The sequence below is a fragment of the Pseudophryne corroboree genome, chromosome 6 (genome assembly GCF_028390025.1).
Source record: "Pseudophryne corroboree isolate aPseCor3 chromosome 6, aPseCor3.hap2, whole genome shotgun sequence".
NCBI lineage: Eukaryota > Metazoa > Chordata > Amphibia > Anura > Myobatrachidae > Pseudophryne > Pseudophryne corroboree.
Window position 1 is genome coordinate 164,083,347 of NC_086449.1, and position 25,549 is coordinate 164,108,895.

At 48.5% G+C, this 25,549-nt stretch overlaps 1 protein-coding gene across 3 annotated transcripts in view; it reads left to right on the forward strand.

Annotated features, from left to right (window-relative positions):
• The window catches only part of GMCL1 (germ cell-less 1, spermatogenesis associated), a 458,077-nt gene that overhangs the window by 234,329 nt on the left and 198,199 nt on the right, over nucleotides 1–25,549 (forward strand). The gene's annotated exons all lie outside the window — the stretch shown is intronic.

Below are 25,549 nucleotides of genomic sequence, written 5' to 3' on the forward strand. Positions count from 1 at the left end.
CTGCTGTTCCTAGGGATGATTCTGGACACAGTACAGAAAAAGGTGTTTCTCCCGGAGGAGAAAGCCAGGGAGTTATCCGACCTAGTCAGGAACCTCCTAAGACCAGGCCAAGTGTCAGTGCATCAATGCACAAGGGTCCTGGGAAAGATGGTGGCTTCTTACGAAGCGATTCCATTCGGCAGATTCCACGCAAGAACTTTTCAGTGGGATCTGCTGGACAAATGGTCCGGATCGCATCTTCAAATGCATCAGCGGATAACCCTGTCTCCAAGGACAAGGGTGTCTCTCCTGTGGTGGTTACAGAGTGCTCATCTCCTAGAGGGCCGCAGATTCGGCATTCAGGATTGGGTCCTGGTGACCACGGATGCCAGCCTGAGAGGCTGGGGAGCAGTCACACAGGGAAAAAATTTCCAGGGCTTGTGGTCAAGCATGGAAACGTCACTTCACATAAATATCCTGGAACTAAGGGCCATTTACAATGCCCTAAGTCAGGCAAGGCCTCTGCTTCAGGGTCAGCCGGTGTTGATCCAGTCGGACAACATCACGGCAGTCGCCCACGTAAACAGACAGGGCGGCACAAGAAGCAGGAGGGCAATGACGGAAGTTGCAAGGATTCTTCGCTGGGCGGAAAATCATGTGATAGCACTGTCAGCAGTGTTCATTCCGGAAGTGGACAACTGGGAAGCAGACTTCCTCAGCAGACACGATCTTCACCCGGGGGAGTGGGGACTTCACCCAGAAGTCTTCCACATGATTGTGAACCGTTGGGAAAAACCAAAGGTGGACATGATGGCGTCCCGCCTCAACAAAAAACTGGACAGATATTGCGCCAGGTCAAGGGACCCTCAGGCAATAGCTGTGGACGCTCTGGTAACACCGTGGGTGTACCAGTCAGTATATGTGTTCCCTCCTCTGCCTCTCATACCCAAGGTACTGAGAATCATAAGAAGGAGAGGTGTAAAGACTATACTCGTGGCTCCGGATTGGCCAAGAAGGACTTGGTACCCGGAAATTCAAGAGATGCTCACGGAAGACCCGTGGCCTCTACCTCTAAGAAAGGACCTGCTCCACCAGGGACCATGTCTGTTCCAAGACTTACCGCGGCTGCGTTTGACGGCATGGCGGTTGAACGCCGGATCCTGAAGGAAAAAGGCATTCCGGATGAAGTTATCCCTACCCTGATCAAAGCCAGGAAGGATGTAACTGTGCAACATTATCACCGTATTTGGCGTAAATATGTTGCGTGGTGTGAGGCCAGGAAGGCCCCTACAGAGGAATTTCAACTGGGTCGATTCCTGCATTTCCTGCAAACAGGACTGTCTATGGGCCTCAAATTAGGGTCCATTAAGGTTCAAATTTCGGCCCTGTCAATATTCTTCCAAAAAGAACTAGCTTCAGTTCCTGAAGTTCAGACGTTTGTCAAGGGGGTACTGCATATACAGCCTCCTTTTGTGCCTCCAGTGGCACCTTGGGATCTCAATGTAGTTTTGGGATTCCTAAAATCACATTGGTTTGAACCACTCACCACTGTGGACTTAAAATATCTCACATGGAAAGTGGTAATGCTGTTAGCCCTGGCTTCAGCCAGGCGTGTATCAGAATTGGCGGCTTTATCCTATAAAAGCCCTTACCTAATTTTTCATACGGACAGGGCAGAATTGAGGACTCGTCCTCAATTTCTCCCTAAGGTGGTTTCAGCATTTCACTTAAACCAGCCTATTGTGGTGCCTGCGGCTACTAGGGACTTGGAGGATTCCAAGTTGCTGGACGTAGTCAGGGCCCTGAAAATATATGTTTCCAGGACGGCTGGAGTCAGAAAATCTGACTCGCTGTTTATCCTGTATGCACTCAACTAGCTGGGTGCCCCTGCTTCTAAGCAGACGATTGCTCGTTGGATTTGTAGTACAATTCAGCTTGCACATTCTGTGGCAGGCCTGCCACAGCCAAAATCTGTAAAAGCCCATTCCACACGGAAAGTGGGCTCATCTTGGGCGGCTGCCCGAGGGGTCTCGGCTTTACAACTTTGCCGAGCAGCTACTTGGTCAGGGGCAAATACGTTTGCAAAATTCTACAAATTTGATACCCTGGCTGAGGAGGACCTGGAGTTCTCTCATTCGGTGCTGCAGAGTCATCCGCACTCTCCCGCCCGTTTGGGAGCTTTGGTATAATCCCCATGGTCCTTTCGGAGTCCCCAGCATCCACTAGGACGTTAGAGAAAATAAGAATTTACTTACCGATAATTCTATTTCTCGGAGTCCGTAGTGGATGCTGGGCGCCCATCCCAAGTGCGGATTGTCTGCAATACTTGTACATAGTTATTGTTACAAAAATCGGGTTATTATTGTTGTGAGCCATCTTTTCAGAGGCTCCTCTGTTATCATGCTGTTAACTGGGTTCAAATCACAAGTTGTACGGTGTGATTGGTGTGGCTGGTATGAGTCTTACCCGGGATTCAAAATCCTTCCTTATTGTGTACGCTCGTCCGGGCACAGTATCCTAACTGAGGCTTGGAGGAGGGTCATGGGGGGAGGAGCCAGTGCACACCAGGTAGTCCTAGAGCTTTTACTTTTGTGCCCAGTCTCCTGCGGAGCCGCTGTTCCCCATGGTCCTTTCGGAGTCCCCAGCATCCACTACGGACTATGAGAAATAGAATTATCGGTAAGTAAATTCTTATTTTTTACATTATTTTAAGATCCATATCTTACATTTAGTAATAGGAGTGTTGATTTAATTGAGGTGCCAGAAATGTGCGTCAGCTGGTACATTACTCATATTTTTGTAAGATGCATTTTGGTTCATCACTCCATTCTGGGCACTGGACCAGTGTCACGCAGAGAAGAAGGTGCCTGGGGCTGTTACACAGAAGTCACCACCCAGTTTGCATGACCTCCATTTTGGCAGCAAAGAAGAAAAAGAAAGTCTCTTTGTTGGGCACTCTTATAAATTGATTAAAAATGTATCCGTATTCCGAGGGTAAAAAGTTTGTAAGATTATTTAACACACAATTTGTGTATCACACGTAAACCTTATGGGTGTGTATCATGAACGATAAGCTAGGGTGAAAATATTATAAGTTATCACAATGGTGTAATCGGTCTTGATCTAATATTTCTAGATTCCTTAACCTACAGATTGGTTGTTACCATTTGGGTACTTGTTATGGTATGCATGGAGTGTACTCTACCACGGCAAAGAAGTTCTAGTGTAATCACTGGGTAGATACTGTATTCAAAATTCCTAGGCTAGTGTCTAAGGTTAAAACTTTGTTGCCTTAGTAGTTTTTAGTCACTATCTGCTCAGAAAACAACAGAAGTGTCAAAAATAGGCATTTTATTCAACAAAATGTTTTGAGCATGACATTTTCTGTTGCGATATATTCAATCTGGCAAATTGATGACAAATAACACTAGATGATCGACTCTGATAATATGGTAATATTGGTTTCAGGCCTCACAGGAACACTGTATAGCATTAACACATATCTAAACAGTTTTCATTAGAGGGGTGAGTTTGTTATTATCTGTACACCCAATCTGTGTTATGTATCACAGCCTCAAAGACAATGTTTGAAATTGTTCAGTATCAAATGACCACAATGCAATTTGAAGCTAGATCTTAGTTGAACATGAAAAATCATGCAAAGATTAAGGTCAACATTATCTGCATATCCAGCTTCCTTAACATATTACAGCATAAAACAGCACTGATTTGTGTTATTGAGTGTAATTGACAGGTCTATACAGCAGAAGCCAGGCCTGGTTACAACATAAAAGTCAAAATCAAGCAGAGATTATCATTATCTGCGTATCCAGCTCCCATAATTTATCATAAGTATATGAAAACCACTGATTCATACAGTATTATTTCCAGATCTATTATTATGCTTTGTTATGTCTCAGCTGTGTGCATCCCGTAGCAAAGAGCGAGGATAGTAAAAACTATTTTTAAGTAAAAGGGTTTGGAAATCCTCTGAAATAAGGTGTGGGACTTCTACTTCTGCTTTCCACCACGTAGGGGTTACTGCACCTGGTATTCTCAGAGGGTCTCCGACTCAGGTACTGACCAGGCCTAGCACTGATTTGCTTCCAAGATCACATGGGGTTTGGAGTGTCTGGCGGAGTATGGCAGTAATCTGCTGAATGTGGGAGATAAGAAATGTGCTTCTGCTTTCCAGAATTGGATTAGAGAGAACACAGAAATAGGACACACAGAGAGAGAAAAGTTAAAGACCCACACTGCTATTTCAAGTTACACATTAAGATCTATCAAAATGAAGTAAAGTGAATGAAAAGAGCATGCAGCGTGGAGTCTTTTTAAAAGAAGAAAAAGGAGGCAACAGGCACACCAGACACTGATAGTAACAATAATAGCAGTGGTGAACGAGCCTTAAAGGTGAAACGGACGTCTGAAAAACGGTACCAGGCAGTGCACAGCCCTGACTTGTGCCCAGGGAGCTTGATATCGTATGCACCCACTTGGGATTTTATATCTAGTCTTTTTTGTACTGCTTTTACCACTGCTATTATTATTGTTACTATCAGTGTCTGGTGTGCCTGTTGCACTCAATACTGCACACTAGAAGTATCACTGCACCTGCAGCATACACCTACTTAGGCTATGTAATTAAATAATATATGAACACTGACTGCTATATGTACCAATCTGGGTATCCCTGATAATGTTATTTGTTCTGATGATTATATTTTGACATTCTTTGCATCATATGTGGCATTCCTCTACGTCAAATCCTCTTCCCTCCTTTTTCTTCTTTTAAACACTCAATGCTGCATGCCTTTTTCATCCACTTTTATGTGGATATGATCTGTTCTGGGGAGCACCTCGGTGCATAAATTGGTATGACCTTCTACTGTATATGAAATGGGGAGCAGTATTAAATCAATGTTTCTGTTTTAAAAGTTCAATTCTGTGCGGACCACTAACCGTCCCCCTGTACAAATACCCCCTGAAACACAGTTAAGTCCATCATAAATAAGTGGAAAACATCTGGAACACCTGTGAATCTGACTAGAACAGGCAGCTCTCCAAACCGGAGTGTTACGGTGAGAAGAGCTGTACATAAGTGCTACGCTGAAAGAGTTAGTATTACATGATGGAGATAACTGTTTATGGGACAACAGTAGCACACACTTAATAAATCTTGGTGTCAAGAAGAAAGCCCTTGTTGAAACAAAGGAAATCAAAGCTCCGCTACAGTTTGCCCAAATAATCATGGGACACCTGACGATGTGGAAGAATATTCTAATCACTTGTCCGCAGCAACGGGGTTAATCAATCATTATAAATAATACTGTAGTAATTTATCACTGGGATTGTGTTTCTGTTTTGTTTCTGAATTTGAACAAGCCATTTCCAATTTTAACATTTGTCGCCCACCAGACTGCAGTATTGTAAATGTGCCAGTTTGGAGGTGAGAATCACAGCCAAGCACGATTCTCAGTCATTTTATCACAACATACTGTAAGCCTTCTGGAAAATAGAATCAGTAATGTTAGTGGAGGCTGCTTTAGCTGCTGCAGGTTCAGTTGTGGTATTGGCTGCCACAATCTGCTTCTTCATTTGGTTAAGCTACTGATACGTGCACATGTGTCTTGAATCTTCCCAAACTAATCTAGCAGCAGCAGGTGCACATATCCCATTGAAAATAAATTGTCCACCCATTTTCTAAATGTACAACTTCCACCACAGCATAACTTCGTTAGAAGCACAACATGGGCCCTCATTCCGAGTCGTTCGCTTGGTATTTTTCATCGCATCGCAATGAAAATCCGCTTAGTACGCATGCGCAATATTCGCACTGCGACTGCGCCAAGTAATTTAACAATGAAGATAGTATTTTTACTCACGGCTTTTTCATCGCTCCGGCGATCGTAATGTGATTGACAGGAAATGGGTGTTACTGGGCGGAAACACGGCGTTTTATGGGCGTGTGGTTGAAAACGCTACCGTTTCCGGAAAAAACGCAGGAGTGGCTGGAGAAACGGGGGAGTGTCTGGGCGAACGCTGGGTGTGTTTGTGACGTCAAACCAGGAACGACAAGCACTGAACTGATCGCACTGGCAGAGTAAGTCTGGAGCTACTCTGAAACTGCTAAGTAGTTTGTGATCGCAATATTGCGAATACATCGGTCGCAATTTTAAGATGCTAAGATACACTCCCAGTAGGCGGCGGCTTAGCGTGTGTAACTCTGCTAAATTCGCCTTGCGACCGATCAACTCGGAATGAGGGCCATGGTTAGGGATAGACTAGTGTAAGCAATGCACCAGATAGTGATAGCACAGTGCAGCACTATTATCTATTGCCATATCTGTCAAAGATGGGAACCCTTAATTAGCAGAGAAGCAGTAATGGGGGCACACACTGCCAATAATACCATGCTATTAACAGAGAACAGGTGCATGGGGTTAGTGAGCCAGCAGCTCTGCTAACATCGGGCTTCTTCCTTTGCCAAAATACATATTATTCGTGTCACTATATGAATAAGATGCACAAGCTGACTGAATAAAATTATATACGGCATGCCTATATTCTGTGTGTGACTGCGGCTGTATCTGCATATGAAATTCTATGTTACGGTGTTTTCCTAGAAACACTGCAATGTAGCATTTCGTATGCAGATACAGCCAAGGTCGTACACAGAATATAGGCATCCCGCATATAATTTGAATCCGCAGTCTGTTTGTGCGTCTTATGCACATAGCAACGCGAGTAATACGCACTTTTTGCAAAAAAATTAACAAAGATACTCCTGGCATTAGTAAACGCGTTCATGACTAGGCGTAACTAGAAGGGCTGTTTAACGTGACAGTGTAGAAGGACTCATCTGAGGGTTACTCAGATGTCCGATGGTCACGAAGTTGTTACAATGTTTGTTCCGCGGAAACAGCAGCGGTTCCCATAAGTCTGCAGTGGGTGGCTTTGAATTCAAGGCGTCTTACGGCTTTTCCATATTTTAGCACAGCCGCTGCATGCAAAGATGTAGCGGCGGTGCGGAGTCCATATCTGGATCAGACCTAGAGTGTAGATGGTAGGAGGTTTTCGTGAAACTTTTTAGGTCTTCTATCACACTATTTATTGAAATCTTTGAATCGTATAGCTGAAATGGGCAGTCGGTGGTCTCGTAGATGGAGCACTGCACAAAAATAAATCTACCTTCACTGTTTGTGATGGTGTAATTATGACTTAACTATTTTGGCAACAAATATTAAGACATCAGTTATTACAAAGAGTGGGTATTGCAGTACAGCCAACCAACCCAAGAGTGAATCATTGCCAGTATATATCATTCCTTGAAATGGGTCTCCATTAAGCAAGCATTTTTCAGTACTGAATCCTTTAACAATAGCTAGAACTAAAGTCCTATTTATCTTTTGGGCTATTCTCTGCACATTCCCGGTCAATAAGTTGCAACAAATCAACCATTGCTTATTTCTCTAACGTCCTAGTGGATGCTGGGGACTCCGTAAGGACCATGGGGAATAGCGGGCTCCGCAGGAGACTGGGCACTGTAAAGAAAGTTTTAGTACTATCTGGTGTGCACTGGCTCCTCCCTCTATGCCCGTCCTCCAGACCTCAGTTAGAATCTGTGCCCGGGCAGAGCTGGGTGCTTTTAGTGAGCTCTCCTGAGCTTGCTAATAAGAAAGTATTTTAGTTAGGTTTTTTTATTTTCAGAGCGCTTCTGCTGGCAACAGACTCTCTGCTACGTGGGACTGAGGGGAGAGAAGCAAACCTACTAACTGCGGCTAGGTTGCGCTTCTTAGGCTACTGGACACCATTAGCTCCAGAGGGATCGAACACAGGACCTGACCTTGTCGTCCGTTCCCGGAGCCGCGCCGCCGTCCCCCTCGCAGAGCCAGAAGACAGAAGCCGGCAGAAGCGGAGAAGACATCGAAATCGGCGGCAGAAGACTCCTGTCTTCACATGAGGTAGCGCACAGCACTGCAGCTGTGCGCCATTGCGCCCACACTAATCCACACACTCCGATCACTGTAGGGTGCAGGGGGGGGGGGGCGCCCTGGGCAGCAATTGATACCTCCTGGCGAAAACTGCATATAGACAGTGGGACACTGTTATATGTATGAGCCCCCGCCATTTATTTTACATAAAATCGCGGGACAGAAGCCCGCCGCTGAGGGGGCGGGGCCTTCGTCCTCAGCACTCACCAGCGCCATTTTCCTGCCACAGCTCCGCTGAGAGGAAGCTTCCCAGGCTCTTCCCTGCAGAATCACGGTAGAAGGGTGAAAAAGAGAGGGGGGGGCACATAAATTTAGGCGCATTAATCATAATGCAGCAGCTACTGGGTAAACACTAAAGTTACTGTGTAATCCCTGGGTTATATAGCGCTGGGGTGTGTGCTGGCATACTCTCTCTCTGTCTCTCCAAAAGGCCTTGTGGGGGTCCTGTCCTCATTTAGAGCTTCCCCTGTGTGTGTGGTGTGTCGGTACGCGTGTGTCGACATATTTGACGAAGAGGGCTATGTGGAGGCAGAGCAAGTACAGTTGACTGACGTGTCGCCGCCGATGGTGCCGACACCTGATTGGATGGATATGTGGAAGGTGTTAAATGATAATGTAAACTCCTTACATAACAGGTTGGATAAAGCTGATACCTCGGGCCAGTCAGGGTCTCAACCCATGCCTGATCCTACAGCGCAGAGGCCCTCAGGGTCTCAAAAGCGTCCACTATCCAAAATGGTTGACACAGATGTCGACACGGATTCTGACTCCAGTGTCGACGACGATGATGCAAAATTGCAACCGAAAATGACAAAAGCTATACGCTACATGATTATAGCGATGAAGGATGTTTTACACATATCAGAGGTAAACCCTGTCCCTGACAAGAGGGTTTATATGTATGGGGAGAAAAAGCAAGAGGTGACTTTTCCCCCTACACATGAGTTAAATGAGTTATGTGAAAGAGCGTGGGATTCCCCAGATAAGAAAGTCCTGATTTCCAAGAGGTTACTTATGGCGTACCCTTTCCCGCCAGAGGACAGGGTGCGCTGGGAATCCTCCCCTAGGGTAGATAAAGCTCTCACACGCTTATCTAAGAAGGTGGCCCTGCCGTCGCAGGATACGGCCACCCTAAAGGATCCTGCAGATAGAAAGCAGGAAAGTATCCTGAAATCTGTTTATACACATTCAGGGACTCTACTGAGGCCGGCAATTGCGTCGGCGTGGATGTGTAGTGCTGTAGCAGCGTGGACAGATAATCTGTCTGAGGAAATGGATACCTTGGACAGGGATACCATTATGCTGACCCTGGAGCATATAAAAGACACTGTCCTATATATGAGGGATGCCCAGAGGGACATTTGCCTACTGGGCTCTAGAATTAATGCAATGTCAATTTCTGCCAGGAGGGTCCTGTGGACTCGGCAGTGGACAGGTGATGCCGACTCCAAAAAACACATGGAGGTGTTACCTTACAAGGGTGAGGAATTGTTTGGGGACGGTCTCTCGGACCTGGTTTCCACAGCTACTGCTGGGAAGTCAAACTTTTTGCCATATATTCCCTCACAACCTAAGAAAGCACCGTATTACCAAATGCAGTCCATTCGCGCACAAAGAAGCAAGAAGGTCAGAGGTGCTTCCTTTCTTGCTAGAGGCAGGGGGAGAAGAAAAAAAGCTGCACCTTACAGCTAGTTCCCAGGAACAGAAGTCCTCCCCGGCTTCCACTAAATCCACCGCATGACGCTGGAGCTCCACGGGTGGAGCCAGGAGCGGTGGGGGCGCGTCTCCGACATTTCAGCCACCAGTGGGTTCGCTCACAGGTGGATCCCTGGGCTATACAGATTGTGTCTCAGGGATACAAGCTGGAATTCGAGGTGATGCCCCCTCAACGTTACCTAAAATCGGCCCTGCCAGCTTCCCCCATAGAAAGGGAAGTCGTGGTAGCGGCAATTCACAAGCTATTTTTCCAGCAGGTGGTGGTAAAGGTTCCCCTTCTTCAACAGGGAAAGGGATACTATTCCACAATGTTTGTGGTACCGAAACCGGACGGTTCGGTCAGACCTATATTAAATTTAAGGTCCCTGAACGTTTATCTGAAAAGATTCAAGTTCAAAATGGAATTGCTCAGAGCGGTCATTGCAAGCCTGGAAGAGGGGGATTTTATGGTGTCTCTGGACATCAAGGATGCTTACTTGCATGTCCCCATTTATCCGCCTCATCAGGAGTACCTCAGATTTGTGGTAGAGGACTGTCATTACCAATTCCAGACGTTGCCGTTTGGGCTCTCCACGGCACCGAGAATATTTACCAAGGTAATGGCAGAAATGATGGTGATCCTGAGAAAGCAAGGAGTCACAGTTATCCCATACTTGGACGATCTCCTCATAAAGGCGAGGTCAAGGGAGCAGTTGCAGATCAGCGTAGCGCACTCTCAGGAAGTGTTGCATGGCTGTATTCTAAATATCCCAAAGTCGCAGCTGATTCCTTCGACGCGTCTGCCCTTTCTGGGCATGATTCTGGACACAGACCAGAAGAAGATGTTTCTCCCGACGGAGAAGGCTCAAGAGCTTGTGACTCTAGTCAGAGGCCTCTTAAAACCGAAACAGGTGTCGGTGCATCACTGCACGCGAGTCCTGGGAAAGATGGTGGCATCGTACGAAGCCATTCCCTTCGGCATGTTCCATGCGAGGATCTTTCAATGGGATCTGTTGGACAAATGGTCCGGATCGCATCTTCAGATGCAGCGGCTGATCACCCTGTCCCCCAGGGCCAGGGTGTCTCTTCTGTGGTGGCTACAGAGTGCTCACCTTCTCGAGGGCCGCAGGTTCGGCATACAGGACTGGGTCCTGGTGACCACGGATGCGAGCCTCCGAGGGTGGGGGGCAGTCACTCAGGGAAGAAACTTCCAAGGGTTGTGGTCAAGTCAGGAGGCTTGTCTGCACATAAATACCCTGGAACTAAGGGCCATATTCAACGCCCTGAGTCAAGCGGAGCCCCTGCTTCGCAACCAACCGGTGCTGATTCAGTCAGACAAGATCACCGCGGTGGCTCATGTAAACCGCCAGGGCGGCACAAGAAGCAGAGTCGCGATGGCGGAAGCCACCAGGATTCTTCGGTGGGCGGAGAATCACGTGCAAGCACTGTCAGCAGTGTTCATTCCGGGGGTGGACAACTGGGAAGCAGACTTCCTCAGCAGGCACGACCTTCACCCGGGAGAGTGGGGACTTCATCACGAAGTCTTCATTCAGATTACAAATCGATGGGAACTACCACAGGTAGACATGATGGCGTCCCGTCTCAACAAAAAGCTACAACGGTATTGCGCCAGGTCAAGAGACCCTCAGGCGATAGCTTTGGACGCCCTGGTAACACCGTGGGTGTTCCAGTCGGTCTATGTGTTTCCTCCTCTTCCATTCATACCCAAGGTGCTGAGAATCGTAAGAAGAAGAGGAGTGAGAACAATACTCATTGTTCCGGATTGGCCAAGAAGGCCTTGGTACCCGGAACTGCAAGAAATGCTCACAGAGGACCCATGGCCTCTGCCTCTCAGACAGGACCTGTTGCAGCAGGGGCCCTGCCTGTTCCAAGACTTACTCCGGCTGCGTTTGACGGCATGGCGGTTGAACGCCGGATCCTAGCGGAAAAAGGCATTCCAGAGGAAGTTATTCCTACGCTGATAAAGGCTAGGAAGGACGCGACAGCCAAGCATTATTACCGCATATGGCGAAAATATGTTGCTTGGTGTGAGGCCAGGAAGGCCCCTACAGAGGAATTCCAACTGGGCAGATTTCTGCACTTTCTACAGTCTGGAGTGACTATGGGCTTGAAGTTGGGATCCATAAAGGTCCAGATTTCGGCCCTATCCATTTTCTTTCAAAAGGAACTGGCGTCTCTTCCTTAAGTTAAGACGTTTGTTAAGGGAGTGCTGCATATGCAGCCCCCTTTTGTGCCACCAGTGGCACCTTGGGATGTCAACGTTGTGTTGCGTTTCCTAAAATCCCACTGGTTTGAACCACTTAAGACCGTGGAGCTAAAGTATCTCACGTGGAAGGTGGTCATGCTGTTGGCCTTAGCTTCGGCTAGGCGTGTGTCAGAATTGGCGGCTTTGTCATGTAAAAGCCCCTATCTGGTTTTTCATATGGACAGGGCAGAATTGCGGACTCGTCCCCAATTTCTGCCAAAGGTGGTGTCATCTTTTCATTTGAACCAACCTATTGTGGTGCCTGCGGCTACTCGTGACTTGGAGGATTCCAGGTTACTAGATGTAGTCCGGGCTTTGAAGATTTATGTAGCCAGAACGGCTGGAGTCAGGAAAACTGACTCGCTGTTTATCCTATATGCCCCCAACAAGTTGGGGGCTCCTGCTTCAAAGCAAACCGTTGCCCGCTGGATCTGTAACACGATTCAGCAGGCTCATTCTGCGTCTGGATTGCCGCATCCAAAATCAGTGAAAGCCCATTCCACAAGGAAGGTGGTCTCTTCTTGGGCGGCTGCCCGAGGGGTCTCGGCTTTACAGCTTTGCCGTGCTGCTACTTGGTCGGGTTCAAACACATTTGCAAAATTCTACAAGTTTGATACCCTGGCTGAGGAGGACCTTGAGTTTGCCCATTCGGTGCTGCAGAGTCATCCGCACTCTCCCGCCCGTTTTGGAGCTTTGGTATAATCCCCATGGTCCTTACGGAGTCCCCAGCATCCACTAGGACATTAGAGAAAATAAGATTTTACTTACCAGTAAATCTATTTCTCATAGTCCGTAGTGGATGCTGGGCGCCCATCCCAAGTGCGGACTTTCTGCAATACGTGTACATAGTTATTGCTTAATAATGGGTTATGTTATGTTGGCATCCATTGTTGATGCCCTGTTGTTGTTCATACTGTTGACTGGATAAGTGTATCGTAAGTTATACGGTGTGATTGGTGTGGCTGGTATGAGTCTTACCCTGGATTCCAAAATCCTTTCCTTATAATGTCTGCTCTTCCGGGCACAGTTTTCTTAACTGAGGTCTGGAGGAGGGGCATAGAGGGAGGAGCCAGTGCACACCAGATAGTACTAAATCTTTCTTAACAGTGCCCAGTCTCCTGCGGAGCCCGCTATTCCCCATGGTCCTTACGGAGTCCCCAGCATCCACTACGGACTATGAGAAATAGATTTACCGGTAAGTAAAATCTTATTTTTACCTCTATGAACCAGGTACATACAGTAGGGCCTTCAGATATCAAGGATGCATGGCTGATAATTGACTGTTTTTCTCTATCAATAAAAAGGGAAATCTTGTATATCTACATTTATCCATAGACCACAATACAGATGTGTCCTCCGACATCCTTGCAGCAGTCACGTTAAACAGCCCATCTAGTCACGCCATGTCATGGCTTGACTTGGTAGTGTCGAATGTCTTTGTGTGACTGTTTCCATTTAAATATGTCTAAGTCACATTGCTATGCGAATAGAACGCACAAGCAACTTATGCTGATTAAGATGATATGCGGCATGCCTATGTTCTGTGTGTGACTGCAGCTGTTTCTGCATACAGAATTCTACTTTCTCTGACGTCCTAGTGGATGCTGGGTACTCCGTAAGGACTATGGGGATAGACAGGCTCCGCAGGAGACTGGGCACTCTAAAAGAAAGATTAGGTACTATCTGGTGTGCACTGGCTCCTCCCTCTATGCCCCTCCTCCAGACCTCAGTTAGAATCTGTGCCCGGCCCGAGCTGGTTGCACACTAGGGGCTCTCCTGAGCTTCTAGTAAAGAAAGTATTTGTTAGGTTTTTTATTTTCAGTGAGATCTGCTGGCAACAGACTCACTGCTACGAGGAACTAAGGGGAGAGAAGCGAACCTACCTGCTTGCAGCTAGCTTGGGCTTCTTAGGCTACTGGACACCATTAGCTCCAGAGGGATCGAACACAGGCCCAGCCTCGGTCGTCTGGTCCCGGAGCCGCGCCGCCGTCCCCCTTGCAGAGCCAGAAGCAAGAAGAACATCCTGAAAATCGGCGGCTGAAGACTCCGGTCTTCAATAAGGTAGCGCACAGCACTGCAGCTGTGCGCCATTGCTCCCTATGCACACCACATACTCCGGTCACTGATGGGTGCAGGGCGCTGGGGGGGGGGGGGGGGGGGGGCTGGGCTGCAATTAGAGTACCTTACATTGGCAAACAGCACATAATATAGTCTAAAAAACTATATATGTGCAAAAATCCCCCGCCATAATAGAAATATAAGAGCGGGAGAAGTCCGCCGAGAAAGGGGCGGGGCTATCTCCCTCAGCACACTGGCGCCATTTCCTCTTCACAGCTCCGCTGGAAGACAGCTCTCCAGGCTCTCCCCTGCAGTTTCCAGGCTCAAAGGGTAACAAAGAGAGGGGGGGGCACTAAATTTAGGCGCAAACTGTATATGTAAAGCAGCTATAGGGAAAAATCACTTTGTGTTAGTGAAAATCCCTGATTAAATAGCGCTGTGGTGTGTGCTGGCATACTCGCTCTCTCTGTCTCCCCAAAGGACTTTGTGGGGTCCTGTCCTCAGTCAGAGCATTCCCTGTGTGTGTGCGGTGTGTCGGTACGGCTGTGTCGATATGTTTGATGAGGAGGCTTATGTGGAGGCGGAGCAGGTGCCGATAAGTGTGATGTCACCCCCTGCGGGGTCGACACCAGAGTGGATGGATATGTGGAAGGTATTAACCGGCAGTGTCAACTCCTTACATAAAAGGCTGGATGACGTAACAGCCGTGGGACAGCCGGCTTCTCAGCCCGTGCCTGCCCAGGCGTCTCAAAGACCATCAGGGGCTCACAAACGCCCGCTACCTCAGATGGCAGACACAGATGTCGACACGGAGTATGACTCCAGTGTCGACGAGGATGAGACATATACACAATCCACAAGGGGCATCCGTTGCATGATTACGGCAATGAAAAATGTGTTACACATTTCTGACATTAACCCAGGTACCACTAAAAAGGGTATTATGTTTGGGGAGAAAAAGCAGCCAGTGTTTTTCCCCCCATCAGATGAGTTGAATGAAGTGTGTGAAGAAGCGTGGGCTTCCCCCGATAAGAAACTAGTGATTTCTAAAAAGTTACTGATGGCGTACCCTTTCCCGCCAGAGGACAGGTTACGTTGGGAGACATCCCCGAGGGTGGATAAGGCGCTCACACGCTTATCAAAAAAGGTGGCACTGCCGTCTCAGGATACGGCCGCCTTAAAGGAGCCTGCGGATAGAAAGCAGGAGGCTATCCTGAAGTCTGTATATACACACTCAGGTACTATACTGAGACCTGCTATTGCTTCAGCTTGGATGTGTAGTGCTGCAGCAGCTTGGTCCGATACCCTGTCAGAAAATATTGATTCCCTCGACAGGGATACGATTTTGCTAACCATAGAGCATATTAAAGACGTCGTCTTATATATGAGAGATGCACAGAGGGATATTTGCCGGCTGGCATCTAGAATTAATGCAATGTCCATTTCTGCCAGGAGAGTATTATGGACTCGGCAGTGGACAGGTGATGCGGATTCTAAAAGGCACATGGAGGTTTTGCCTTACAAGGGTGAGGAATTGTTTGGGGATGGTTTCTCGGACCTCATTTCCACAGCAACAGCTGGGAAGTCGACATTTTTACCTCAGGTTCCCTCACAGCCTAAGAAAGCACCGTATTATCAGGTACAGTCCTTTCGGCCCCAGAAAGGCAAGCGGGTTAAAGGCGCGTCCTTTCTGCCCAGAGGCAGGGGTAGAGGGAAAAAGCTGCACCATACAGCCAGTTCCCAAGAACAAAAATCCTCCCCTGCTTCCACTAAGTCCACCGCATGACGCTGGGGCTCCACTGGTGGAGCCAGGTGCGGTGGGGGCCCGTCTCCGGAACTTCAGCGACCAGTGGGTTCGCTCACAGGTGGATCTCTGGGTTCTACAAGTGGTATCTCAGGGATACAAGCTGGAATTCGAGACGTCTCCCCCTCGCCGTTACCTCAAATCAGCTTTGCCAGCTACTCCCCAGGACAGGGAGGTAGTACTGGCGGCAATTCACAAGCTGTACCTCCAGCAGGTGATAATAAAAGTTCCCCTCCTTCAACAGGGACGGGGTTACTATTCCACAATGTTTGTGGTACCGAAACCAGACGGTTCGGTGAGACCCATTCTAAATTTGAAATCCTTGAACACTTATATAAGGAAGTTCAAGTTCAAAATGGAATCGCTCAGGGCGGTTATTGCAAGCCTGGAAGAGGGGGATTACATGGTATCACTGGACATCAAGGATGCTTACTTGCATGTCCCCATTTACCCACCTCACCAGGTGTACCTCCGTTTTGTGGTACAGGACTGCCAATACCAATTCCAGACGTTGCCGTTTGGTCTGTCCACGGCACCGAGGGTATTCACCAAAGTTATGGCCGAAATGATGATACTCCTTCGAAAGAAGGGAGTTATAATTATCCCGTACTTGGACGATCTCCTTATAAAGGCGAGGTCCAGGGAGCAGTTGTTGGTCGGAGTAGCACTATCTCAGGAAGTACTACAACAGCACGGCTGGATTCTGAATATCCCGAAGTCGCAGCTGGTTCCTATGACGCGTCTGCTGTTCCAGGGTATGATTCTGGACACAGAACAGAAGAAGGTGTTTCTCCCAGAGGAGAAAGCCAAGGAGCTGTCATCTCTGGTCAGAGTCCTCCTAAAACCAAAACAGGTGTCGGTGCATCACTGCACGCGAGTCCTGGGAAAGATGGTAGCTTCTTACGAGGCAATTCCATTCGGCAGGTTCCATGCACGGATCTTTCAGTGGGATCTGTTAGACAAGTGGTCCGGATCGCATCTTCAGATGCATCAGCTGATCACCCTGTCCCCGAGGGCCAGGGTGTCTCTGCTGTGGTGGCTACAGAGTGCTCATCTTCTCGAGGGCCGCAGATTCGGCATACAGGACTGGATCCTGGTGACCACGGATGCAAGCCTCCGAGGTTGGGGGGCAGTCACTCAGGGAAGAAACTTCCAAGGACAATGGTCGAGTCAGGAAGCTTCCCTACACATAAATATTCTGGAACTAAGGGCCATTTACAATGCCCTAAGTCAGGCAAGACCCCTGCTTCAAAACCAGCCGGTGCTGATTCAGTCAGACAACATCACGGCGGTCGCCGATGTTAACCGACAGGGCGGCACAAGAAGCAGGATGGCGATGGCAGAAGCCGCAAGGATTCTCCGATGGGCGGAAAATCACGTGATAGCACTGTCAGCAGTGTTCATTCCGGGAGTGGACAACTGGGAAGCAGACTTCCTCAGCAGGCACGACCTCCACCCGGGAGAGTGGGGACTTCATCCAGAAGTCTTCCAGCTGATTGTAAATCGTTGGGAAGACCACAGGTGGACATGATGGCGTCCCGCCTCAACGAAAAGCTAAAAAGATATTGCGCCAGGTCAAGGGACCCTCAGGCGATAGCTGTGGACGCTCTAGTGACACCGTGGGTGTACCAGTCGGTCTATGTGTTCCCTCCTCTTCCTCTCATACCAAAGGTACTGAGGATAATAAGAAAGAGAGGAGTAAGAACTATACTCATCATTCCGGATTGGCCAAGAAGGACTTGGTACCCGGAACTACAAGAAATGATGTCAGAGGACCCTTGGCCTCTGCCTCTCAGACAGGACCTGCTACAACAGGGGCCCTGTCTGTTCCAAGACTTACCGCGGCTGCGTTTGACGGCATGGTGGTTGAACACCGGATCCTGATGGAAAAGGGCATTCCGGTTGAAGTCATTCCTACGCTGATAAAAGCTAGGAAGGATGTGACAGCAAAACATTTATCACCGCATATGGCGAAAATATGTTGCTTGGTGTGAGGCTATGAAGGCCCCAACAGAAGAATTTCAGCTGGGTCGATTTCTGCACTTCCTACAGTCAGGAGTGACTATGGGCCTAAAATTGGGATCCATTAAAGTCCAGATTTCGGCCCTGTCTATTTTCTTTCAAAAAGAACTGGCTTCACTGCCTGAAGTTCAGACGTTTGTTAAGGGAGTGCTGCATATTCAGCCCCCTTTTGTGCCCCCAGTGGCACCTTGGGATCTCAACGTTGTGTTGGATTTCCTAAAATCACATTGGTTTGAGCCACTTCAGACCGTGGAGTTGAAATATCTCACGTGGAAAGTGGTCATGCTTTTGGCCTTGGCTTCGGCTAGGCGTGTGTCGGAATTGGCGGCTTTGTCATGTAAAAGCCCCTATCTGATCTTCCATATGGACAGGGCAGAATTGAGGACTCGTCCCCAATTTCTCCCTAAGGTGGTATCAGCGTTTCATTTGAACCAACCTATTGTGGTGCCTGCGGCTACTCGGGACTTGGAGGCTTCCAAGTTGCTGGACGTAGTCCGGGCCCTGAAAATCTATGTTTCCAGGACGGCTAGTGTCAGAAAAACTGACTCGCTGTTTATCCTGCATGCACCCAACAAGCTGGGTGCTCCTGCTTCTAAGCAGACTATTGCTCGCTGGATCTGTTGCACGATTCAACTTGCACATTCTGCGGCTGGACTGCCGCATCCTAAATCAGTCAAAGCCCATTCCACGAGGAAGGTGGGCTATTCTTGGGCGGCTGCCCGAGGGGTCTCGGCTTTACAACTTTGCCGAGCTGCTACCTGGTCGGGATCAAACACGTTTGCAAAATTCTACAAGTTTGATACCCTGGCTGAGGAGGACCTTGAGTTTGCTCATTCGGTGCTGCAGAGTCATCCGCACTCTCCCGCCCGTTTGGGAGCTTTGGTATAATCCCTATGGTCCTTACGGAGTACCCAGCATCCACTAGGACGTCAGAGAAAATAAGAATTTCTCTGACGTCCTAGTGGATGCTGGGGACTCCGTCAGGACCATGGGGGAATAGCGGCTCCGCAGGAGACAGGGCACAAAAGTAAAAGCTTTAGGATCAGGTGGTGTGCACTGGCTCCTCCCCCTATGACCCTCCTCCAAGCCTCAGTTAGATTTTTGTGCCCGGCCGAGAAGGGTGCAATCTAGGTGGCTCTCCTAAAGAGCTGCTTAGAGTAAAAGTTTTGTTAGGTTTTTTATTTTCAGTGAGTCCTGCTGGCAACAGGCTCACTGCATCGAGGGACTTAGGGGAGAGAAGTGAACTCACCTGCGTGCAGGATGGATTGGCTTCTTAGGCTACTGGACACCATTAGCTCCAGAGGGAGTCGGAACACAGGTCTCACCCTGGGGTTCGTCCCGGAGCCGCGCCGCCGACCCCCTTGCAGATGCCGAAAAGTGAAGAGGTCCAGAAACCGGCGGCAGAAGACTTTTCAGTCTTCATAAGGTAGCGCACAGCACTGCAGCTGTGCGCCATTGTTGTCAGCACACTTCATAGCAGCGGTCACTGAGGGTGCAGGGCGCTGGGGGGGCGCCCTGGGCAGCAATGATAGTACCTTATTCTGGCTAAAAATACATCACATATAGCCCCTGGGAGCTATATGGATGTATTTAACCCCTGCCAGGTCTCAGAAAAACGGGAGAAGAAGCCCGCCGAAAAGGGGGCGGGGCCTATTCTCCTCAGCACACCGCCATTTTCCCTCACAAAAATGCTGGTGGGAAGGCTCCCAGGCTCTCCCCTGCACTGCACTACAGAAACAGGGTTAAAACAGAGAGGGGGGGCACTTATTTGGCGATATGACTATATATATTAAAATGCTATAAGGGAAAAACACTTATATAAAGGTTGTCCCTGTATAATTATAGCGTTTTTGGTGTGTGCTGGCAAACTCTCCCTCTGTCTCCCCAAAGGGCTAGTGGGGTCCTGTCCTCTATCAGAGCATTGCCTGTGTGTGTGCTGTGTGTCGGTACGTGTGTGTCGACATGTATGAGGACGATGTTGGTGAGGAGGCGGAGCAATTGCCTGTAATGGTGATGTCACTCTCTAGGGAGTCGACACCGGAATGGATGGCTTATTTAAGGAATTACGTGATAATGTCAACACGCTGCAAGGTCGGTTGACGACATGAGTCGGCCTGCAAACCAATTAGTATCTGTCCAGGCGTCTCAAACACCGTCAGGGGCGTTAAAACGTCCTTTTACCTCAGTCGGTCGACACAGACACGGACACTGACTCCAGTGTCGACGGTGAAGAAACAAACGTATTTTCCTTTAGGGCCACACGTTACTTGTTAAGGGCAATGAAGGAGGTGTTACATATTTCTGATACTACAAGTACCACAAAAAAGGGTATTATGTGGAGTGTGAAAAAACTACCTGTAGTTTTTCCTGAATCAGATAAATTAAATGAAGTGTGTGATGATGCGTGGGTTTCCCCCGATAGAAAATTATTGGCGGTATACCCTTTCCCGCCAGAAGTTAGGGCGCGTTGGGAAACACCCCTTAGGGTGGATAAGGCGCTCACACGCTTATCAAAACAAGTGGCGGTACCGTCTCCAGATAGGGCCGCCCTCAAGGAGCCAGCTGATAGGAGGCTGGAAAATATCCTAAAAAGTATATACACACATACTGGTGTTATACTGCGACCAGCGATCGCCTCAGCCTGGATGTGCAGCGCTGGGGTGGCTTGGTCGGATTCCCTGACTGAAAATATTGATACCCTTGACAGGGACAGTATTTTATTGACTATAGAGCATTTAAAGGATGCATTTCTATATATGCGAGATGCACAGAGGGATATTTGCACTCTGGCATCAAGAGTAAGTGCGATGTCCATATCTGCCAGAAGTTGTTTATGGACACGACAGTGGTCAGGTGATGCAGATTCCAAACGGCACATGGAAGTATTGCCGTATAAAGGAGAAAAAGACAACGTCTTTTCAGCCTCAGTCCTTTCGTCCCCATAAGGGCAAGCGGGCAAAAGGCCAGTCATATCTGCCATGGGATAGAGGAAAGGGAAGAAGACTGCAGCAGGCAGCCCATTCCCAGAAACAGAAGCCCTCCACCGCTTCTGCCAAGTCCTCAGCATGACGCTGGGGCCGTACAAGCGGACTCAGGTGCGGTGGGGGGGGGGGTCGTCTCAAGAGTTTCAGCACGCAGTGGGCTCACTCGCAAGTGGACCCCTGGATCCTACAAGTAGTATCCCAGGGGTACAGATTGGAAATTCGAGACGTCTCCCCCTCGCAGGTACCTGAAGTCTGCTTTACCAACGTCTCCCTCCGACAGGGAGGCAGTAGTGGAAACAATTCACAAGCTGTATTCCCAGCAGGTGATAATCAAAGTACCCCTCCTACAACAAGGAAAGGGGTATTATTCCACACTATATTGTGGTACTGAAGCCAGACGGCTCGGTGAGACCTATTCTAAATCTGAAATATTTGAACACTTACATAAAAAGGTTCAAATCAAGATGGAGTCACTCAGAGCAGTGATAGCGAACCAGGAAAAAGGGGACTATATGGTGTCCCGGGACAGATGCTTACCTCCATGTCCCAATTTGCCCTTCTCACCAAGGGTACCTCAGGTTCGTGGTACAGAACTGTCACTATCAGTTTCAGACGCTGCCGGTTGGATTGTCCACGGCACCCCGGGTCCTTACCAAGGTAATGGCCGAAATGATGATTCTTCTTCAAAGAAAATGGACAATCTCCTGATAAGGGCAAGGTCCAGAGAACAGTTGGAGGTCGGAGTAGCACTATCTCAAGTAGTTCTACGACAGCACGGGTGGATTCTAAATATTCCAAAACCGTAGCTGTTTCCGACGACACGTCTGCTGTTCCTAGGGATGATTCTGGACACAGTCCAGAAAAAGGTGTTTCTCCCGGAGAAGAAAGCCAGGGAGTTATCCGAGCTAGTCAGGAACCTCCTAAAACCAGGAAAAGTGTCAGTGCATCATTGCACAAGGGTCCTGGGAAAAATGGTGGCTTCTTACAAAGCGATTCCATTCGGTAGATTTCACGCAAGAACTTTTCAGTGGGATCTGCTGGAAAAATGGTCCGGATCGCATCTTCAGATGCATCAGCGGATAACCCTGTCTCCAAGGACAAGGGTGTTTCTTCTGCGGTGGCTGCAGAGTGCTCATCTACTAAAGGGCCGCAGATTCGGCATTCAGGACTGGGTCCTGGTGACCACGGATGCCAGCCTGAGAGAGAGTCACACAGGGAAAAAATTTCCAGGGAGTGTGATCAAGTCTGGAGACTTCTCTCCACATAAATATACTGGAGCTAAGGGCAATTTACAATGTTCTAAGCTTAGCAAGACCTCTGCTTCAAGGTCAGCCGGTATTGATCCAGTGGGACAACATCACGGCAGTCGCCCACGTAAACAGACAGGGCGGCACAAGAAGCAGGAGGGCAATGGCAGAAACTGCAAGGATTCTTCGCTGGGCGAAAAATCATGTGATAGCACTGTCAGCAGTGTTCATTCCGGGAGTGGACAACTGGGAAGCAGACTTCCTCAGCAGGCACGACCTCCACCCGGGAGAGTGGGGACTTCATCGGGAAGTATTCCACATGATTGTGAACCGTTGGGAAAGACCAAAGGTGGACATGATGGTGTCCCGCCTGAACAAAAAACTGGACAGGTATTGCGCCAGGTCAAGAGACCCTCAAGCAATATCTGTGGACGTTCTGGTAACACCGTGGGTGTACCAGTCGGTGTATGTGTTCCCTCCTCTGCTTCTCATAACCAAGGTACTGAGAATTATAAGACGTAGAGGAGTAAGAACTATACTCGTGGCTCCGGATTGGCCAAGAAGGACGTGGCACCCGGAACTTCAAGAAATGCTCACAGAGGACTCATGGCCTCTGCCGCTAAGAAGGGACTTGCTTCAGCAAGTACCAGGTCTGTTCCAAGACTTACCGCGGCTGCGTTTGACGGCATGGCGTTGGAACGCCAGATCCTAAGGGAAAAAGGCATTCCGGAAGAGGTCATTCCTACCCTGGTCAAAGCCAGGAAGGAGGTGACCGCAAAACATTATCACCACATGTGGCGAAAATATGTTGCGTGGTGTGAGGCCAGGAAGGCCCCACGAAGAAATTTCAACTCGGTCGATTCCTGCATTTCCTGCAAACAGGAGTGTCTATGGGCCTCAAATTGGGGTCCATTAAGGTTCAAATTTCGGCCCTGTCAATTTTCTTCCAGAAAGAATTGGCTTCAGTTCCTGAAGTCCAGAAGTTTGTCAAGGGAGTATTGCATATACAACCCCCTTTTTGTGCCTCCAGTGGCACTGTGGGATCTCAACGTAGTTCTGGGATTCCTCAAATCACATTTTAAACCGCTCAAATCTGTGGATTTGAAATATCTCACATGAAAAGTGACCATGCTGTTGGCCCTGGCCTCGGCCAGGCGAGTGTCAGAATTGGCGGCTTTGTCTCACAAAAGCCATATCTGATTGTCCATTCGGACAGGGCAGAGCTGCGGACTCGTCCCCAGTTTCTTCCTAAGGTGGTGTCAGCGTTTCACCTGAACCAGCTTATTGTGGTACCTGCGGCTACTAGGGACTTGGAGGACTCCAAGTTGCTAGATGTTGTCAGGGCCCTGAAAATATAGGTTTCCAGGACGGCTGGAGTCTGGAAAACTGACTCGCTGTTATCCTGTATGCACCCAACAAACTGGGTGCTCTTGCTTCTAAGCAGACGATTGCTCGTTGGATTTGTAGCACATTTCAACTTGCACATTCTGTGGCAGGCCTGCCACAGCCTAAATCTGTCAAGGCCCATTCCACAAGGAAGGTGGGCTCATCCTGGGCGGCTGCCCGAGGGGTCTCGGCATTACAACTCTGCCGAGCAGCTACGTGGTCGGGGGAGAACACGTTTGTAAAATTCTACAAATTTGATACCCTGGCTAAAGAGGACCTGGAGTTCTCTCATTCGGTGCTGCAGAGTCATCCGCACTCTCCCGCCCGTTTGGGAGCTTTGGTATAATCCCCATGGTCCTGACGGAGTCCCCAGCATCCACTAGGACGTCAGAGAAAATAAGATTTTACTTACCGATAAATCTATTTCTCGTAGTCCGTAGTGGATGCTGGGCGCCCATCCCAAGTGCGGATTGTCTGCAATACTTGTACATAGTTATTGTTACAAAAATCGGGTTATTATTGTTGTGAGCCATCTTTTCAGAGGCTCCGCTGTTATCATGCTGTTAACTGGGTTCAGATCACAGGTTGTACAGTGTGATTGGTGTGGCTGGTATGAGTCTTACCCGGGATTCAAAATCCTTCCTTATTGTGTACGCTCGTCCGGGCACAGTATCCTAACTGAGGCTTGGAGGAGGGTCATAGGGGGAGGAGCCAGTGCACACCACCTGATCCTAAAGCTTTTACTTTTGTGCCCTGTCTCCTGCGGAGCCGCTATTCCCCCATGGTCCTGACGGAGTCCCCAGCATCCACTACGGACTACGAGAAATAGATTTATCGGTAAGTAAAATCTTATTTTACTCACCGGTAATTCTATTTCTTGTAGTCCGTAGTGGATGCTGGGAGCCCGTCCCAAGTGCGGACTTTCTGCGATACGTGTATATAGTAATTGCTTAACTAAAGGGTTTTGTTATGAGCCATCTGTTTATGAGGCTCATTTGTTGTTTATACTGTTAACTGGGTATAGTTATCACAAGTTGTACGGTGTGATTGGTGTGGCTGGTATGAGTCTTACCCTGGATTCCAAATCCTTTCCTTGTAGTGTCATCTCTTCCGGGCACATTTTCCCTAACTGAGGTCTGGAGGAGGGGCATAGAGGGAGGAGCCAGTGCACACCAGATAGTACCTAATCTTTCTTTTAGAGTGCCCAGTCTCCTGCGGAGCCCGTCTATCCCCATGGTCCTTACGGAGTACCCAGCATCCACTACGGACTACGAGAAATAGAATTACCGGTGAGTAAATTCTTATTTTATAGTGTTTTCCTGGAAATCACTTTAACGTAGCATTTCATATGCAGATACAGCCACAATCGCGCACACAATATAGGCATGCCACATATCATCTTAATCAGCATTTTGCGCTTCCCAGTCACATAGCGATGCAAATAAGAGGCATTTTCAGCGAAAAAAGAGACACCCAGCATTAGCAGAGCTGCCAGCTGACTCACGCCAGGCATTTCCTGCTGCATGGCTTATTAAGACAAGATCTGTGAGGACACATCTGTAGATCCCAAAAATTAGGTCCAGATCCTCTGCAATTTTAATATAGGGGGTGATTCAGATCTGAGCTGCTAATTTTGCTCTCCTGCATTCAGATAGTTGCTGCCCCCAGGGGGAGTGTAAATTCGCTGTGCAAGTGTACGATCCCATGTGTACGCTTAGCTGCTAATATCCTGTGTGCACAGCCCAGGACTCACTCCTCCAATGTGATGAGAACAGGCTGATCGGGGCCGGAGCTGACGTCAGACCCTCTCCCTGGAAACACTTGGGCACACCTTCGTTTTTCCGGACACTACCTGAAAACTGTCAGTCACCACTTACAAATGGCCTCCTCCTGTCAATCACCTTGTGAATGCCTGTGCGAACTGATTTTTCGCACCACCCCATCGCTGACCGGAGATGCCCTTTGTTGTTGTCCGACGCGCCCGCGCATTGTGGTGTGTACGCAGGCGCCGTTAGTACATGATCGCCCATTGTGCAGAAACGCACAGCAGCGATCAGATCTGAATCACCCCCATAGTTGATTAGAGACTTGTGGACTGTTTTCCAGATATTTTC